The following is a 7,975-nucleotide window of genomic DNA, read 5'->3' on the forward strand; positions in this document are numbered from 1 at the left end:
GACTTTATTTTAATGAAAACATACAATAGGGAAAAGAAAGGAAAAAAAAATTAAGATTTTTCTACATACCTCTTTTACAAAATCAGGAAACAGGAAAGAAAAAATGAAAAGAAAACTTTTTAGGACCTTTCTTGCATTAATATGAAATTTGAGTGAGCTAAATAATAAAATTTTGATGATTTTATATATATATATATATATATATATATATATATATATTACGAGGGATTCTTTGCAATTGAATTGGGGCTTGCCGCATTTGCCAAAGTTGGACTCAACGGTATCCTCCGCTATGTATTGTTTTAAACATCTATTTTTATGATTTTAATTGTTAAGTTTACCTACATAAGTAGGAGTTTTTTAGTAAATTAATATACATTTGAAATGAATAATTATAATTAGGGTAAATTTTACTTTTCTCCTTGTACTTTTGCTCGATATCACTTTAGCCCTTCTACTCTCAATTGCATCGATTTGACTCATTGTACTTTGGCTCGATATCATTTTACACCCTTCTACTCTCAATTGCATCGATTTGCCCCCACGTAATTGTCTGAATGTGGCCATCGCTGTTAGTTTTCAAACCATTGACATTAACACCGTTTTATAGGGTGAGCAAAGAAACCAAAAACCGAAAAACCGAACAAAAAAACCGAAAAACCGAGCCGTTTCAAACCGTACCGAATAGCAAACTGCATGTACGGTTTTTTATTTTTGAAATACCGAATTATTCGGTTCGGTACGGTGGAAAGGTAAATAACCGAACCGAAAAACCGAACCGAACCGAAATTTTAAAATTACTTCATTTTATATAATATATGTATTATTTTACCCTAATTTTTATTTTCTATCTTTCAATTACTTGTCTCATTCTAAGCATTTGTTCATAAATTGAGACATTGTATTTTATTTATTTAGTAATTAAAAATTTACTTGAGTTCATGGTTTTAATAATGTGGTAAATGAAAGTAGGGAAAAAAAAATAAAGGATAATACATCATCTAAATTATGTTAAGAGGGTGTTTGGCTAAGCTTATAAGATGTTAAAATGAGCTTATAAGATGTTTTAGTATAAGCTCTTCCCAAGTGTTTGGTAATTTTTTATAAAAAAATCTTATTTTTTTTTAAAATAAGCTGTTGGAGTGCAAATAAGATCTTTTTAAATAAGTACCTCTACCCCACCTTTTTATTTAAGATCTTATGATGTAAAAATAAGAAATAAACTCATTATCCAAACACTCTAAAAATTAATCCTAAAAATAAGATGTAACAGCTTATCAGCTCAAAAAACATCTTATCAGATGTAAGAGCTTATCAGCTATTTAAAATAAGTTTAGCCAAACACCCTCTAAGTCCTATGGGATTAAAGATTTTATATTTTCATTGCATTAGTAAGTTATGAAAGTAATTGTAATTGTATTCTTTTGTCTGTACAACTTGGATAAATAGTTACTCTTGAACCGAAAAATAACCGAAACCGAACCGAAAAAAACCGAAACCGAACCCAAACCGAAATAAACCCAACCGATAAAAAAAAGACATACACGGTTTTTAATTTTTAATTTTACAAAAACCGATATATTCAGTTCGGTTCGATTTTTGGCTAAAACCGAACCGAACCGACCCGTGCACACCCCTACCGTTTTATCTAAGTCTGAAAATTACTAAAAAGTCACTCCTTCCATTTTAAATAATTATTAAAAAAAAAATAAAAAAAACAAACCAAAAAAATAAAAAACCCAAGGCAACGAGAAAACATAGTCCACGGCGCTAGCCATAATTTACTTTTTTTTTTTATTAATTATTTAAACTGGGAGGGGTGGGTCTTTTATAATTTTCAAACTTAGATGAAACGTTGTAAATGTCAAATGTGTGAAAGTAACGGCGATGGCCACATTGAGATAGTTTTTCAAGTACATTGGCATATCGATACAATTGAGAGTATAAGGGGCTAAACTGATATCGAGCTAAAGTACAAGGCGGCAAAGTGATGCAATTGAGAGTATAAGGGGTTAAAGTGATTTCGAGCCAAAGTACAAAGAAACAAATCGATGTAATTAAAAGTAAAAGAAGGTAAAGTGATATCGAGTCAAAGTAAAGAGGAAAATTGAATTTATACTTATAATTATATTGAAAGGGATAATTGCAAATATGCAAGCAGAATATTTTTTTAATTTAACCTTAATCAATCAAAAAATCTAGTGGCTAAACTTAATTAATAAAAAGAGATTGGTGCACATGGGCGGCGACTCGGGAAAGGTCACAGCACGTGGGCACGAAATGAAAAGTGTTAACGATGGATGCCTATTTTTCTTAAATGTCAGTCTTTTTTTTTTTTTTGATAATTAATGTCAGTCTTTTATTAATAAAGTATACTAATTGAGAAAATGAGCTTCTACTCACGGGGTAGGTGAACTTTATTCTTTTAATAAATTTTAATTGGTTATTCGTTTTTTCCTTCTCAAGAATAAATTATGGTGAATCTGATTACCAAATTGTTAAAAATTTAAAATTACATTTCCCTACATTTTATCTCTTTATTTATGTGGATCATTTTTAGTTTTCATCTTATAATACATAAAAAGATATATAATTATAATTTTATTAATGTTTTGGTTATTATACGGAACCATATTTAGTAGAGATTTTACTATTCCAAAACAGTGATATATTTCAAATCGATTTTACTACATCATTTCTATATAGCGTGTGTATATATATACATATATATATATATATATATATATATATATATATATATATATATATATATATATATATATATATATATATATATATATATATATATTTATTTGCCAAAACTCCCTACTTACACATGTGTAGTTACAATGAGTCCAAAAATATTTTATTATTTTAAGATAAAATCTAAAATATTTTTAACTAATAAAAAATAATTAAGTCTTACTATTATACCTTTATATTTAATCCTAAACTTTTACAAACTTTTAATAATTATTTATCACGTGATTTCTCTTCTACACCCCACTCTCCCTCCCCGCCCAATCCAACAACCACCATTATTTTACCACCATCTCTAGTGAATCCCCTGCCCCCACCCCCTACAGCAATCACCGTCCGCAAACTACCAGAAACCAATTATTTTTTTCTTTTCAAGATTCGCCGCCTCCACCATTATAAACCAATTTCGATTTCCAGTTGAATTTCAAAATTTATTACATTAAGAAGAATTGAACCATATGGGTAAGAAACAAAACCTAAAAAAATAAAACCACCACCAAACTTAAATTTTACATAGTGATTTTATATTTATATAGTTGTGTATACATAATGGTTTTCATGTTTATATAACTATTTTTATACAGAGTGGTTTTCAATTTTCATGTTTATATAGCTGTTTATACATAGTCGTTTTCATGTTTATATAGAGTGATTTTTATTTAAAAAAACTGGAAAGAAAAAAAAACCATTTAAAAAAAAATCGAAATTAAGAAAAAAGAAAAACCATGAAAAAAATGAAAATAAAAATAAAACCCTTTTTTAAATTAAAATAAAAAACATGAAAAATATAAAAAAGAAAACAATAATTTAAAATATAAAACCGAAAAAAAAATTACAATTTTTTTTAAATCAAAATAAAGAAAATCATTAAACAAAATAAAAAAGAAAAGGAAAAAAACTAAATTGGCGTGATTAGGGGAATAATTTTTGAAGAAGATTTGAGTGTAGATTATGGATATAATTGTTTTTTAAATTAAATAATTATACTAATTAATAATTAGTGGGGGCATATATAGTTTTTCAGGCCCATTGAATTTATCTCAAATATCATTTATAAATAAATAATTTATCAATAATTAAAATCCCATAAAGGGTGTTTGGCATATAGCCATATATATATATATATATATGTATATATATATATATATATATGTATATATATATATATATTAAATCTAAGGCTTAATTCTACTTTGCAACCTTGAAATACAACATTTTGTCACTTTACACCTCCATAAAAGATTAATAGCATTGTTCATCCACAAAACACAATAAATTATTCAAATTGAACCCCGGTTTGAGTTTTTAATAGTTAATGAGGCAAATTTATCGTTCTAATGCATTTTCTGGTGAATTTTTTCAACATACAAAATGCAATAATAAGAAAATTGCTCAATAAATTAACTTAAAGCTAATTTTCTTTACTCAAAAAAAAAAAGAAAAAAAAAGTCATGTCTTTTTATCAACACTCGATCGATATATATTTGTTGTAATTATTTTCGTAAATGAAATGGTCGAATGATTTTTTTTTGTAAAATTACCATGAATGACCATATCAATTTATATTTACTGATTCCAGTAAAAGACCTAGTTATGGGATAGTTTGGTAAGAAAAAATTTGGAAATAATTTGTTTTGTTATATAAAAACCAGTGTTCTAAAAATCGGTCGAGGCGGCTGATTAATCGGTCTCCGAGGCGGAGGCGATCCCAAACCTTTACGATTTTAGTATAAATGTTTGAAAAATCGGTTTTTTGCCTGTGAGGCGATTTTAGGCGGTCTGAAGCGGTCAAACCTTTAAGGTGGGTCAAACTCGGTGGCAAAAATCGGTGTTTTTTTTTTTTTTTTTTTTTTTTTATAATTCAAAATAATAGTTGAATTTTTAATAAAAAAATATGAGTTTATATTTTATTTTGTTTATGTTAACTGTTATTGTTAAAGAACTAATGATATATGCCACGAATGTTCAAGAATAAATGTAAATTCAAAAAAATTGCCTTTTTATTTATATTTTATAAGGATATTTATATATTATAATCTTAATATTATTAAACTTTTATTATGTTATTAGGATGTATCCATGATGGAGATATAACTATGTTTAAATATCTTTTTATATATGTTTTGAGTATTTATAAATAATATCTAGACATATATTATATTATAATTTAAAAAATCGATTTATTTCCGATTTATCACCGATTAATCACCGCCGCACCGATTAACCGAGAGTCGGTGCCTGACCGCCTCCGACCCGATTACCGCTTTTTACAACCTTGATAAAAACTATCTTTTCAAGTCTTTTAGTACGGTTTATTTATTGCATTGATGATAAGGAACGTCAAATTGGATTCGTGTTGCAAAATAACTACTTAATTCGGAGAAGAGTTATTAATGGGCATTGGTGGAAATATCGAAAGAAATTATGGAAAAATAAGGGTTTTCTACGAACTCAAATTGTATTTGAGTACGAAACGAACTCTATCTCAAGTGAAACGGCGCAAGGAACAAATCTCATGAGCAAAGCTCATGAATCACATCAAATTTCAGCAATCTAATGTCGTTTAGACTCCTAAAAGTTCGTTTTTGCTATACTAGACAAGTTTTAGAAAATTAATATCAAATCATAGAAAAATCGGATTAGGATTCCGTAAATTGGGTTGTTTCCAAAATTACGAGATCTACTAGAATCAGACTCTAACTCGTTTTTGCCGTTTTTGGTATTTTTTAGTATTTTCGTAGTTTAATTGGGGTTTTCAGTTTTTTAGTATAAATAGCTGCCTTAGGACTTTATTTTGGGATGAATTTCGCATTTTAACAAAATATTTAGAGTTTTCTCTATTTTTCTGGTGGATTCCAGAGTTTTCGGTGGATTCCGAATGTTATTTTGTTCTATAAGATTAACTCGTAGAAATTAATTCTTTACCGTGCTTCCGTTCTGCGTCAATTGAAAAATACCAGTATTAAGAAAAAAAACATCTTCATTAAGTTAAAAAAGTTCAATATAGAGAGCATTGTGAATAATTTATTATATTTTGAGAATGCAGGCTATTATTAATTTTTTTTAAGGGTGTGAGCATCTCTAAGAGATGTGCTATATGCTAAAGTATACAATATTTATCAAAATTTGGACAAAAAAATGCTCCAACAACTATGTTAAATTTTACAACATGGACTAAATGTGAGCCAAAAAGAAATGCTAAAATTACTTTTGAAATATAACTATGTTTAAATATAGGATAAATTACAACCACCCCTGAGGTATAGTTAATTTACGAAAAAATTCCTCTTGTTCGGGTAATTACATCTACCCCTCAACTATGATTTTTCTTACACCTCCACCCTTATGGTGTCAAATTCAACATAATCATCTAGATTTTGTGGAATGTGCTCTAGTTTGTACTCGTTTTGTGTAAAAATACAGTTTCTGATGCACCACAATCTGATATATGAAAGCCAAAAAACACGTATTATGATAATCTTGCTTCAAAATGTAGAGTTCAAATGGGATAAAACGGGTACAAAAGTGATAATATCCCATATAATCTCGAAGATTCCACTAAATTTGAAACCACAAGGGTGAACGTGTAAGAAGTTTTATAGTGAAGAAGGGTGGTTGTAATTACCCAAACAGGAAGAAGATTTTCGTAATTTGATCATACATATGGCTGATTGGTTGTAATTACAGTTACATATATATAATATTGTTGGAGTGGGTTGGTGTGACAAATGTTATTTATTAAAAATTGGGTGATTTCCTATAAAAAAAGAGAAAAATCTAGTTTTATCAAAATATAAACAATTACTGGTGGAGTGAGTAACAAAAAGTGGTGTGCTATTTATTGGTATAATTTGAAAAAATATAGTAAATTTTAGAACATCTCTTGGAGATGCCCCGATGAAGTGCCAACATACTACGTTTCAGGGGTGCAAAGTGAATTAAACTGTAAATATAATATCTGGATTAATTCAAAATACTACGTTCAGGGGTGCAAAGTATAATTAAACTCTAAATATGATTAATTCAATTGTTGATAATAGTGTGTACAGTTTGAAATCTGATTTGTTAGACTTTCTAGTTTCTCCAATAGCTGCTAATCCTTAGCTGTAAGCCCGGCTGGGCGATTGAAGTGCAACTTGCAAATAATTCAGAAGTGAATAATAATGCATCCTAATAAACTATATAATGTAACTCATTATTGGGGCCAAAGACAACGATGCTTATCGTAAGATGACAGTCGATTAACATATATTGTCTTACCGTTGAATATTGGGTTTCAATTTATTAGATCAATTCAATAAGGGCTCTTTTGGTTTCAAAAACGGGATTTCATAGATAATATAAACTACATTGGATTACACTATTGGGATTAAACCGTTGATAAAGTGAGCACTGAGATTGGGGGGATCATTCTTTTGTTTGGTTTTGACGATTTGTCGGATTATTGTTGTAAATGACGAAATTACCCACACTGGCTATTAAATAGCTTACTGTTTTAGTGGGCAGGAACGTAATTCACTTGCCCACTCAATTGGATAGGCAAATGGATACTCCAATTTTACCTCGGAGGGTGGGATCAATAGTCTGTTAAAATCCGGATAGGAGCTAGACCGGGCCAAGGATCATTCCTGGGTTTCCAACCCATGAACAAAACATCATATCCACTCTGTTAAATCGATCAATCAACCATAATCAGCGACCAAAATAGCCCTAAGTTATTCGGTTAATCCCTAGTGGTGAATTCGTGAATGTATTTAAGGTTGTTCGAAATTCAGCTTAGTAAAAAATATAAACAACATTTAATTAAAATTTGAGCGCCTCCGATTATTTATGTTTAGATAGTATGCATATAAAACAAAACAAATATATTGGAAATTTTAAGAATGAAAAGATTATTTGTAGGGGTGAGTTCGGGACGGGATTTCGGGAATTCGGGATTTTCGGGATCGGGATTTCGGGATTCGGGATAGAAATTTTAAATCCCAATCCAGTCCCATACTATTAAATCCCGGTTATATCGGTATCCCTAAATATTTCGGGAATCGGGATTGGGATCGGGAAATCCCATATTTTGCCTAAAAACTAAGAAATATTGCATCTTTTTTCCATTAGTATTATTTTATACACTAAACCAACTTGAATATATTATAAACATACTATTGTTCTTGCCTTATTTATTTTTACCACAAAACTTGGAACAAATAAAATTTTAAAA

The sequence above is a fragment of the Erythranthe guttata genome, chromosome 13, assembly GCF_056151865.1.
Source record: "Erythranthe guttata isolate IM_541 chromosome 13, IM_541, whole genome shotgun sequence".
NCBI classification, from domain to species: domain Eukaryota; kingdom Viridiplantae; phylum Streptophyta; class Magnoliopsida; order Lamiales; family Phrymaceae; genus Erythranthe; species Erythranthe guttata.